Source organism: Dendropsophus ebraccatus, chromosome 2 (assembly GCF_027789765.1).
Source record: "Dendropsophus ebraccatus isolate aDenEbr1 chromosome 2, aDenEbr1.pat, whole genome shotgun sequence".
Taxonomy (NCBI): Eukaryota; Metazoa; Chordata; class Amphibia; order Anura; family Hylidae; genus Dendropsophus; species Dendropsophus ebraccatus.
The window spans coordinates 92007529-92019879 of record NC_091455.1 but is presented as its reverse complement, the minus strand read 5'-3'; the positions used below and the strand labels follow the sequence as shown (position 1 = coordinate 92019879).

General features: G+C 43.5%; 1 protein-coding gene across 1 annotated transcript in view; it reads right to left on the bottom strand.

Annotated features, from left to right (window-relative positions):
- ATXN1 (ataxin 1) overlaps positions 1-12102 on the bottom strand; it is a 292957-nt gene extending 280855 nt beyond the window's left edge. The window contains exon 1 of the mRNA XM_069957984.1: positions 12066-12102. The gene's annotated coding sequence lies outside the window, so the exon portion shown is untranslated. The remainder of the gene's footprint in view (positions 1-12065) is intronic.
- Positions 12103-12351: the final 249 nt, after the last annotated feature.

Below are 12351 nucleotides of genomic sequence, written 5' to 3'. Positions count from 1 at the left end.
TCAGTCGGCGAAAATGAAAAATCACTTTGTCTAGGACCCTAAGGGCCCTATTACACCAAAAGATGTCTGACAGATTATCTGACAGATTTTTTCAGCCAAAGTCAGGAACGGACTATACACAGAGATCAGGTCGTAAAGATAAGACTGAGATTTCTCCTCTTTTCAAATCCATTCCTGGCTTTGTCTGAAAAAATCTGTACAATAATCTGTCAGACATCTTTTGGTATAATAGGGCCTTTAGACCCCTATTTATAAATACCAGAAATGTAAACTTTCTCAAAGTATCTCCCCCCTATATCAGTAATAAAGCACCAGCCCTATTAACAGAGATAAGGATGGTTAGGGGAAAGTTTGAGCTCACTATTTGGCAGCTTGTTTTTGGGCTGCAAGAGTCTATTGTGTGAGGGAGCATGTAAACACAAAGGGCCCACTAACTAAAAAAGTTATTGCTTTTGCAGACATCCCTTACACATGTGCATTGGCTCTGGTGGGCCCCCCGGCCAGTGTCAGCACTCCTGAGGAGCATATACAGTTAAATGCAGCGTTATGATTGGCTCCCCATGGCTCCCCATCCTGCCAATCACTCTTGTGGCTGGAGGCAGAAGCAGAAGCACGCCGCTGATAGCAGCCGGTAATCGCTCTGGCTAATTAACCCCTTCAAGTCAGCCATACGGCTATATACATTCCAACTGCTGATGCCCCGTGTAGTTGGAATGTATACATACCTTCCTGGCATGGAGGGGAATTTGAAGTGTGCAGGACTGCTCAAGTCCCTGTTTTACTGCATGATAACTTTCTTCACATATTGTAGCAGGTCTCCCATGGGATTTCATTCACCCCCCTTCTGTACAATCACTGTGAGTGCAGTGGTGCACATAATGGAACAAGCAATGGGGGGGGGGGGGATGGTAGAGAATCCAATGGGATAGACAGCTGCTGCAAAGGAATAATTTGATCATTTAGTGAAGGGTGAAGAGCTCAATCAGTTGTACAGCCTAGAACTCACTAAAGCAGGGAGGTACTCTTCTATGCTGCAGCTGTTAGCCTCTGTCCTCAGTGTCGGACTGGGCCACCGGAGGACCAAAGGACCCTCCGGTAGGCCCCTGGCGTGCTGATGCAGCACACCCGCGGGCCCCCCACTCTTGTGACCGCAAGCAGTGTTCTGCTTGCGGTCACAAGAGGCAATCTGGAGCAATGTTACTGCTATGCACCCTGGGGGTGTTCCAGCCGACGGACTGCTGGAAGTTGTAGTGTTGTGGTAACAATGTGACAGTATGGTGATAATATGGTAACAGTGTGACAGTATGGTGATAATATGGTAACAGTGTGACGGTATGGTGATAATATGGTAACAGTGTGACGTATGATGATAATATGGTAACAGTGTGATGGTATGGCGATAATATGGTAACAGTGTGAAGGTATGGCGATAATATGGTAACAGTGTGACGGTATGGCGATAATATGGTAACAGTGTGATGGTATGGTGATGATATGGTAACAGTGTGACAGTATGGTGATAATATGGTAACAGTGTGAGGGTATGGTGATAATATGGTAACAGTGTGACGGTATGGTGATAATATGGTAACAGTGTGACAGTATGGTGATAATATGGTAACAGAGTGACAGTATGGTGATAATATGGTAACAGTGTGACGGTATGGTGATAATATGGTAACAGTGTGACCGTATGGTAATAATATGGTGACGGTATGATGATAATATGATAGGGGTAGATGTTTTTGTTCTATCCCCTATAAGTGATGTTCTGGGGTCACTTCCCTAGACTAAGCCCCCAAAGATCTATGTATTCTGATCTTCCACAAAGCATCCAGTGTATAATGCACCTAGGACCCAATTACAGCTGCAGGCACTAAAACTCCCGGCATTTACTGACAGTCTGCAGCCCTCAGGCTATGCTGGGAGTTGTAGTACAGTAAAGAGACAATCCTCTGCACACATTGATTTATTAAAGGGTTGTCCTCTCAGAAACTACCTCAAAATCTCAGATACTATCTCAAAATCGCTTGGATTTGTTAAAGCATCACAGAGCTATAACAACATAAAGCGAGACTGGTCAAATTTGAAATTAGGCCCTGGTCCTTAAAGAGAACCAATCACCTAAAATTAACTGTCCCTATAATAAAAGTTTCTCTCTCCCTAAGTCTATTCCTGAAGATACAGACTGCATTTACAGTCTGTATCTTATACTGTACCCAATCCTGTATAGTAGTAAAAGTATTGCTGGGCGCCGCCATCTTGATGACGTCACTTGCGTTCCAGCGGTGCGTTCCAGCAGTGGAACGCAACTGACGTCATGAAGATGGCGGTGCCCGGGAATACTGCACCGCTATACAGGATTAGGTAAAGTATAAGATACAGACTGCAAAGGCAGTCTGTATCTCCATAAGGTCTACTTATAAAGATACAGACTGCCTGTGCAGTCTGTATCTTATACTTTACCTAATCCTATGTAGCAGTGTAGTGAGCCGGGCGCCATCTTGATGACTGGAACGCACCGCTGGAACGCAAATGACGTCATCAAGATGGCGCCCGGCATTACTGCACCGCTACAAAGGAGTAGGTAAAGTATAAGATAGAGACTGCAAAGGCAGTCTGTATCTTTATAAGTAGACCTTATGGAGATACAGACTGCCTTTGCAGTCTGTATCTTATACTTTACCTACTCCTATGTAGCGGTGCAGTAATGCCGGGCGCCATCTTGATGACGTCATTTGCGTTCCAGCGGTGCGTTCCAGTCATCAAGATGGCGCCCGGCTTACTACACTGCTACATAGGATTAGGTAAAGTATAAGATACAGACTGCAAATGCAGTCTGTATCTTCATGAGAAAACTAATAGGTTTAATTAGGACAGATATACACAGCGATCTCGCGCTGTATAGCGCGAGATCGCTGTGTATTTACAGAGCGGCGGGCAAAGGCTCATGGGAGCTCTTCCTGCCGCTCTGCATGCCGGGAGCTTCCTGTCACGCGCCGGCTCTTTTGAAAAGAGCCGGCGCGTGACAGTGAAGAGAGACATGAATAAATTAAAAACGCGGACAGAAAATTCCTTAATTCTATTTACAAATATTAATAAAAAAGTAATTTAAATAGAATTAAGGAATAAAAAAAAAAAAAAATCTTCCGTGATTGGTTCTCTTTAAGGCCAAAATTAGCCAGGTCCTGAAAGGGTTAAATGCCACTGCCAAAAAATGACAAAGTGCAAAATATACACAATCAAGATTTCAATAAGAACTACAGATCACTGTGAAAAAAAGACACCTCAGAGAGCCCCAGAGACCAAAAAAGAGCAATTTTAAATAATGGTTAAATTTTAAAAAAAGCTGTCAAATAAAATAAAATTATATACATTGCGTATCGTGAGTTTTACCACAGAGTGAACATCATAAAGACAAAACTATTTTTCATTTTGACTGCACAAATAATTTTTATTCAGTTTCACGGCATATTTTATGGAAAAATTAAGTGTGTCATCCCAAAGTACAACTGGTGTCGCAAAAATTAAGAGCGGCTCTGTAGGTGAAAAAACGCAAGCGATATGTCCTTTTAAACACAAGGAGAAAAAAAAAATAGTAAAAAAACTAAAATTGGCTTAGTCCTTAATGTGAATATACCATAAGTTACATTCGCTTTAAGTATTACCAATGTATAGAACGGCGCCGGCGCAGGGAAGTGGGTGCCGCTGTAGTTTTTTTTTTAACTGCGGCCCAGTTCCTGTGTACTATTCACGCATACCGAGCTGAGGCGAAGGACTAGAAGCGGCCCTGCCCAACCCCCAGTGGGATGAAACCCCCGCCTCTCTATCACACAGCTTAATTGAATTGAAAAAAAGGACGCGGCATCGGCTTCTCTGAACCAGCGATGTTCTATACATGGGTAATACTTAGGGTGCCTTCACACGTACCATATCTCAGTGGATTTCCCGCACAAAAATCTGAGAAATTCCGCATGGTACAAATAAACGCACCTAATACGCTGCTGTGGGAATACATTACCATTGAGTTACATAGTAATCATTATCGCAGCGGATTTCATTGCAATAAACTCGCAGCGTGAAATCTGCTGCGATACGGTACGTTTGAAGGCACCCTTAAACTGAATGTACCTGAAGGTACATTCGCTTTAAGGTGTTAAAGACTGCATTCGGCCAATACGCTTGCTCCTTTGCTGATTGATGTCTTTATTACACAGGGGCCTTTACTCACTATCCACAAAACTGATTTAGGGTACCTTCACATGTACTGGATCAGCAGCGGATTTCACGCTGCGAGTTTGCAGTGTACTGATTGGCTGATGGGGAGCGACGGGAGCCAGGAGCCTCACACAGCCACAGCGCCGAGCAGGCAATGTATGCTGCGGGCGGAATGAAAATGAAAAATACAAACTCGCAGCTTGAAATCCGCTGCGGATCCGGTATGTGTGAAGGTACCCATAATGTAAATTTCAAAATACTGCATAACAAACTCAGTGATGCTTATCTACCAAAAGCATGATGGTAGAAGAATTTGTGACCAGCTGTTAGAAGACAACCCCCATCCTATTAATAAGTGGGGCATTAGACATTTATGGCATAACCATATCGTACCACATATGCTATGTTCAGATTATGTTTTCCTTGTACATGGTCAGTATGTATTAAAGGACAACTCCCGCGCTAAGGAAAAAAACCAAAAACCAATCAGAAACCTAGCTTTTATACTTATCATCCCTCCTGAGCTGTCACTGTTTGGATTTCCCACCGTCTGTGTACCTTCTGATTTCTAGTCTTGTTCTTCATTTCTTCCTTGCTTCCTGGTTTCAGCTTCCCATGATGCACTTTGGCTGCTGTGACAAGCCAGCCCTCTGCTGTGACACAGCAAGTGCCTGCCCCTCCATTCACAGATAATGCTGTGCTGTGAGGCCCAGGTGCTGCAAAGACAATCATATCTAGATCACAGGAAGACCTATCTACTCTCAGTGACAGCGCCCCTTATTTTTCAAATATTGTAGTGCAGCCAAATATTTGCTATGCAGCAACAGTAAGAGTTGTCACAGACTCAGCTGTGACAGCAAGCTTGGAACTGATAGGTGAGGGGGGACCAATGCCTGCATGGATAGAGGGGAAGTGGCTGCACATTCTTACTATTTAGCTATGCGTCCATATAATTCCGGTGGCGCAGCACAAAATAGAAAGTCTGGTACTCGAATAACTCAATGGAACCTCTCACTCTCCTCAACTCCTAGATTCTTCTTGCTTTTTGGCACAGGGGTGCAGTTATAATCCACAACATAGTCTCTTATAATCATCTGCAACATTTGTAATCCACTAAATAGTTGGACATGGGCAATCCACTCCTCTGCTTGTTTCCACAGTCCTTGGCGGTACTTTTTGTAATCCATAAGAGTCTTGAATAAAGCGATCATCTCTGTGGTACTGCAGGGCTCTCTTTTAGCAATGGAAACACACTGGACACCTTTTGATCCTCTTAAGCATTTTGCACTAAAAACGCACCAAACCTCTACCTCTTAGGGTCAAGGTCCTGCCAGGTGTCTGTCAATACACACTCGCAGCGGTCTGAAAGACAGCTGTGAGTATGTAGTGCAGCTGCCTCCTTAACCCCTTCGGCTCCGGCTCGGCTCCCCCGCTGTCTGTATATACATTACCTCTCTCCTTGCGTCCTGCTCTCCCGCCCAGCCAATCAGTTTGTTGCCCAGCTGCAGCCACTGATTGGCTGGGTGGGAAAGCAGGACGCCTGCCAGGACCTTGACTCGTATCGGATCTCGCTGCAAACAGTAGCGAATTATAATAGGTACTTTTCGGGCGGTATCCCGGGACTCTGAGATCCTGGGGGGCCCATGGCCACCCAAAAATACTTATACATTTAGGGGTGTATGGTCTGCTGGCTACAGTTCTGCCATGATTTGCAAAAAATCACAGCTTTTTTACAGCAATTTTGCACAATTCAGGGCATATTGACATTATCTATCCTGAACTATGAACACCACGCTAGTGCTGCCAAAGTTACAGTGGGATGGGGGGCCCAAGCTTGGTCAACAGCCCAGCGCCTTATGGTAAAGTTAACCCACCCTTGGCTTCAAAACTCGCAGCGAGATTTCCGCTGCGAGTCGGTACGTGTGAATGTACTCTTAAAGTAACCGTGCCTTTTAAAGTAACAGTGTCCTTTTTCTGAATTGCATCAGTAATCAATTGTTATCCACAATAATCAGTTGCATATTTACAGCAAAGTCCCAAAACACTCTTTTGGGGTGTCCTTCACAACAAAGGGTGATCCTGTTCGTGTGACACCATGCAAAGCTGTGCAGTTACCCAGGGGAGTCAGGTGATGTTAGCTAGGGCAGATGTTAGTGTCACAGTAGAGGTGATGATCCACAGCCACAGTAAAATGTAGATATGTTATTGGTGCATTTAAAACTTTAACAGCAATATTATTAAAAACATGCTGACAGATGGTAGTGTACCATTTAGGCACTTGCCACGATAGGCACGAGTGGTATGTGCCGACTCCTGGATATACAGACATATGCCCGTTAAAGGTTGGTGTAGTGCAAGTAACCCCAGAGTGCAGCAAATACTGAAATAGGTGCAAACTTTACAGTAGTCTCTCTTTCAAAATAGTGCAATACAGTAGATAAATTCCTGCCACCTCTGATCCCTTGAATTGAGCTGGGTACTTGAAACAGAATACTTGAAATGCAATTTTTATTTTACAGCTTTTTACTGGTATACTTTAGATTTGAGACTTGATCAATTGAGATTGATCAGTCACTGATTGACTGAGAGTTATATTGTTTAGAAGATAATACTTGAACACAGTCTCTGAATACTGTTAAAATCTAAGACTTGATTGACTTTACTTGACTAGATTTAGACTGAATTAGCAGTGGTGACAGGGGACTGTCTCTAGAGTAGCAAGCGAAGAGGACCCTATCCAGACCTTTAGGTACTCAGCTGTGGGGATTTAAAGAAAAAGTACCTACATCCATAGGTGTGAATCTTCTGCCTATTGCTGTCCATGGGCACTGAGTGACACAGATCCTGGAATACAGGCCCCTTTCTAGTGGGTAGAGCTAGTTATCAAGGAGACCCCTAAAGAAACCTAGTGCTTTTCTGAAGAGTTCTCTGCTTTAGTTGAGTTTACCTGCTGTCTTTTACTTCTGTCAAGTTATCAAGTAATGAAGAGAATAGCCTCCTAGCGTGGATAGGGTTTCCTTTTTTCCTAGCCTACAGCAGCCTTACTGCATGGCTTACTAGCCCAACATGGCTAGGGTTGAGGTGCTTGAAGAAATAGGAAAATCCTTAATAAATATAATCCCCACAGGAAACTCTATGATTGGGCAGAAACATACTAGAAGGCACTAAACTCTAGATAGGTCAGGAATAGAGGAGAGATAAGTGAGGTACTTAGCTCAGGGACTGGTTCTCAATTAGAATAACAAACAGTGCATACAGTAACCCCTAGTTGCTTTTCCTTTAGTTGTGCCAAGTAGCCTAAATATAGAGTGACACCAAGTGGTGGGAGTGCAAACTACTACCTTCCATAATAGAGAACCCCGACCTACACATATGCTAAGTATATCAGTGGAAAATCCACTCTTTCACACTGCATAGTAAACATAGTTTATTTGGTGAATGCATAAACAGCTAGACAGAAAGGAGTATCGTATACAGGGAGTACATTCTTATAATGTGTAGGTAGCGCTTTGTTAATCTTTATTATTGCCCACATAAACCCCTTTAGGACACATTCTAAGTCCCCACACACAGTATCAAGTGCCCCAATACATACAATTATCTTAAAACATTATTGCTAATAAATATCACCATACAGTGATTACATATTGCCTCGAGCTGCAACTGAATAAAACAGAAAGATATTACCAATGATACCACTACATAATACCGCCACACCATGACCACTATCACTACAGATCCTATAACAGAGTGCAGTTACATCCAGTGACTCACAGGGGGATGTCTTCTCTGATCATAGTTGTTCACTTTTCCTTTTTCTCTCCATCTAGTTCAGGCTATCTTGAAGTCTTCTCCCGGCCATGAATCCTTTCTTCAGAATCTGCCTAAGAAACATTTTAGGCTTTTTTCTTCAGCACATATAGTAGTTAGGTCTCCTATTCCCAATTTAGTTTTAGGGCCCCCTGTGCCTCCTCATTATAGTTCAATATGCTCTGTGCCCCTTTATAGCAGGAAGGTCCCTATATAGTTGGAGACATTTTTGTGCAGTCCCAATATAGTGTCAAGTGTCCCTTTGCACCAAAATATAAGACCCCTCTCTGCAGCCCCCAAATATCATAGACCCCCTGTGCATAGACCCCCTACAGCCCTCATGTAGTAACACATGGTTTCAGTCCTACCACCCCGTGCAACCTCCACATATGGTATTATCCTGTCTGTGCAACCCCTATAAAGTATCAGTCATATAGTTTGTTACCCACCCTACAGCCCCCATATAGTTGTGCCCCCTTTTGCTGCCCCATATAGTATCAGTCTCTCCTCTGCAGCCCCCATATCGAATCCCCATGCCCCCCACAATTAGTATCATCCCCCTCCTGCAGTCCCCATATAATATATGCCCCCTTATGCAGTCCCCATATAATATATGCCCCCTTCCTGCAGCCCCCATTTAGTATCATCTGTTCCTGAAATCCCCATTTAGTATCAGCCCCCTCCTGCAGTCCTAATTTAGTATCAGCCCCCTCCTGCAGTTTTCATTTACCATCAGCCCCTCCTGCAGTCCCCATCTAGTATAAGCCTCTCCTGCAGTCCCCATCTACTATCATTTCCCATCCTGCAGCAAACATCAGTCCCATTTGATCATTCCTCCACACCCCCTTGCAGTCCTCATATAGTCAATTTCCCCTAGTTGCCCTCCTGTAGCCCCCATTTGATATATAAGACACCCCCAGTTCCCCTGCAGCCCCCATATAAGATCAGGGCCCCTCCTCCATGATAAAAAAAAACACTGATACTCACCCAGCTTATGTAGGCTCCTTGCTCCTCCAGCGTCCTGTTACTGCACTATTTCTCACCCATTTTCAACTATAAGCATGTTATTAGACATGCTTATGGGTAAAGGGGGTGTTGCAGCACCCGGCAACAGCATCGGAAACCTACCAGGGTTTGTCAAGTGTTGGCACCCCCCTTTAAATGATAGGGTGATACACCCTGAGCTGTTACACAGGTTGCACACCTCTAAGGCATTTAACATTGTACACCTATCCCTCATCTATCAGACGATGTTTTCAAAAATGGGCTGAAGCACCGTGATGTACAGTACATGTTGTGGCTGACCAGGTAGTATAAAAAAAGTCTCCACTTTTTTTTTTAATATGACCATTCTACCCATGAAGGAAAAGCAATCATTCAATGAATGCAATGATAATTGTAATGTTTTTGGCAACAAAAAAAAAACTGAATTTGGTGGGTAATTAAATTGGATCTGTCATGTCTTTTTTCCTGTCTGTGGGTGGCAGAAGAGCTGCCATATTGTTGCCAGAAGTAATAGAGAAAGCCCCTGGCCACAAAAACTTATAGACAGCTCTCCATGAAAAAAGAGAAACACAGAGGCCACACGTCCAGCTTGTGTTACTGGGAGTGATACATGTACAAGAATATGTCGGGAACTGAACATGAATGAGTGAAGCCTGCAGCTAGAAAGTTAATAAAACGTTGCTCAAGGTAACCACTATCACATACAGATGAGCGAATTTACTGTACGTTTGCCAAACCGAAACCATGATCACTCAGCTGTTGAATCCCGCTGCCTGGAAAAGATGAATGCATCCCTAGGAAGACTGGAAAACATGGATACAGCCCTAGCAGACCTGCATTAATGTATTCAGGCAGCCATACGGATGCATTCATCTTTTGCAGGCTACAGGATTTAAAGCTTATTTAGGGTACAAACACACACACCGTATATGCAGCAGATACGCAGCAGATTTGCAGCAGATTTCATGGTGCAGATTTGATGCTGTGTTCAGTTATTTAGATCTAATCTGCTGCGTAATTGTTGCGTATTTGCTGCGTATCGCAGCAGTAAATACGCTGCGTATACGGTGTGTGTGTTAATACCCTAAGGCTATGTTCACACTACGTATGAGAACGGCCGTTCCATGACTCCGGACAGGTCACGGAACGGCCAGTCTCAGCCCGGATCATCACGGCCGGTACTTAAGTACCGGCCGGATGATCTTTCCTTGTAGAGCTCTGATGCGGGCGCATCAGCGCGCGCCCGCATCAGAGCTTCCCATAGCACAGAATGAAGCAAGCGGCCAGAGCCGCTCGCTTCACTGTGTGAACTGACAGGTCCTTCTGCGGGCGGAATTCATTGTATTCCGTCTGCAAATAATGGACCTGTCAGTTGTTTGCGGCGCCGTATGGGAACCGGCCAGAGCGTATACGATGTGTGTACACTCCGGCCGGGATCCCATAGCAAATAATGCTATGTTCCACCCCACAAATCTACGGCTGTAGTTCTGCCGCGAGAACTACGGCCGTAGATTTACGTAGTGTGAACATGGCCTAAGGGTACAAACACACACACCGTATACGCAGCGTATTTTCTGCTGCGATGCGCAGCAGATACGCAGCAGATTAGATCTAAATAACTGAACACAGCATCAAATCTGCTGTGTATCTGCTGCGTATACGGTGTGTGTTTGTACCCTAAATCATTCAGGTTCAGATTCTGCAGAACTTACTCTTCATCTCTCATCTCTAGTTTACTCATCTCTACTTATAATACTATATTAGTAAGTTATATGGGGTGATAGTTTTATTTAAATGCCATTTTCTGATACCGAATAACCCCTTTAAGTGAAGGATTGGAATGTCTACTTGCTATATATAAACCAGTTTGGAAAATGTCTCCACCTTTACCTTCAGTCACAGAAAAGATGATATTCTGAGGGAAGTGAACATTTCCCACAGAGCTAACAAAATATTGCATAGTTTTAAGTAACCTGCAGCAGTAAGTGAAGGGGAACACTATTAATGACACCTCGGACCTCTTTTACAAATACCATAACCAGCAGAAAACTAATATATGAGACAGGGGAAATATTATAACTTTCTGTTTACAGCAAAGAACACATCAAAACTAAAATCCCAGTTCCCAGCATGGTACAGATAAAATATTCTGACCATTCAACTGCAGGCAAGAATAAAAATGCTCATGATAAGTCTGTATTACATTATGCTTGAGTGAAAAACAGTGTCACGCTGATATAAGATAGAATTTCCTGCTGTTATCAGTGTCAAGCAAGGCAATTACTGTGCGCACATGTGTTTTATACATTTATTGTATATACACTCAGATTCTATTATTTCTATTTTAGTGGGAATCATAATTACTAGTGACAGTGTATATATTGATATTCCTTGTGAAATCTCTTTCCAGGTGTATACATTTTTATTATAAATAACAGATGGATAGTGCCATACAATATTGCAGGTATTATTACAGATTAACTAGCAGATAGGTTTTTGCCATTACTAGATTTGCTGGGGAGTAAAATGTGTTGACTTTCCTTGTTTAGCACTTGGTCTTGCTGTGGGACATTACCAGAGCAGACACTGATCAGTGGCAGAAATACATATCAAGGGCATTCAAACCATTTAGGCACACCATGCAGTCACTATGGGCTACTGGGAGAGACAGAGCCCAGACCTGGCTAGCCCCATGCTCTACAGGGGAGAAAGTATCTGTGCAGGACTTTCTACTTTGGGCGAACAGTTGGTCAACATCATAGAAAGTGGGTAGTGAAGTGACAAACACAAGGCCCTACTATTTTGGATGGTGAAACCCATCTTTTCTGTGGAGCCCCTACTAGTCTGTGTATGCCATTGGCATGGACCATACTGTAAGTTGAGCCGCAATATACAGTATGTTAATAGTACTAGTTTTAAAAAAAAATCTAAAACATGCCTGTTTGTAGGTGCTAGAAGAGAAAGAAAGCACCAGGGTTTGTGATACTGCAAACGGGAAATTAAAAATAAACTATTGCTCAAAAGCCACTCACCTAGGGCGGTCGTGCTCCGGGCACAACATCACCAAACACTTGTTCAAATCGTGCCTCATGCAGCCTGTCCGCAGAGTCGTGGGATCCCGGTGGCAAATTAGAAGAGAGAAGCACACTGGAGGCTCAGATGTGCCGAAGATCCGGGACTTCCAGACGCTGAACGGCAAAACAATTTTCCGCTACTGATGGGAGTCGTAATAGTAGTAATCAGCTAATTTTTATTGCATAGATTGTAGGTTTAACAATAAAATCACCTCATACTTTGTCTCATAAGTCCAAAACAGCT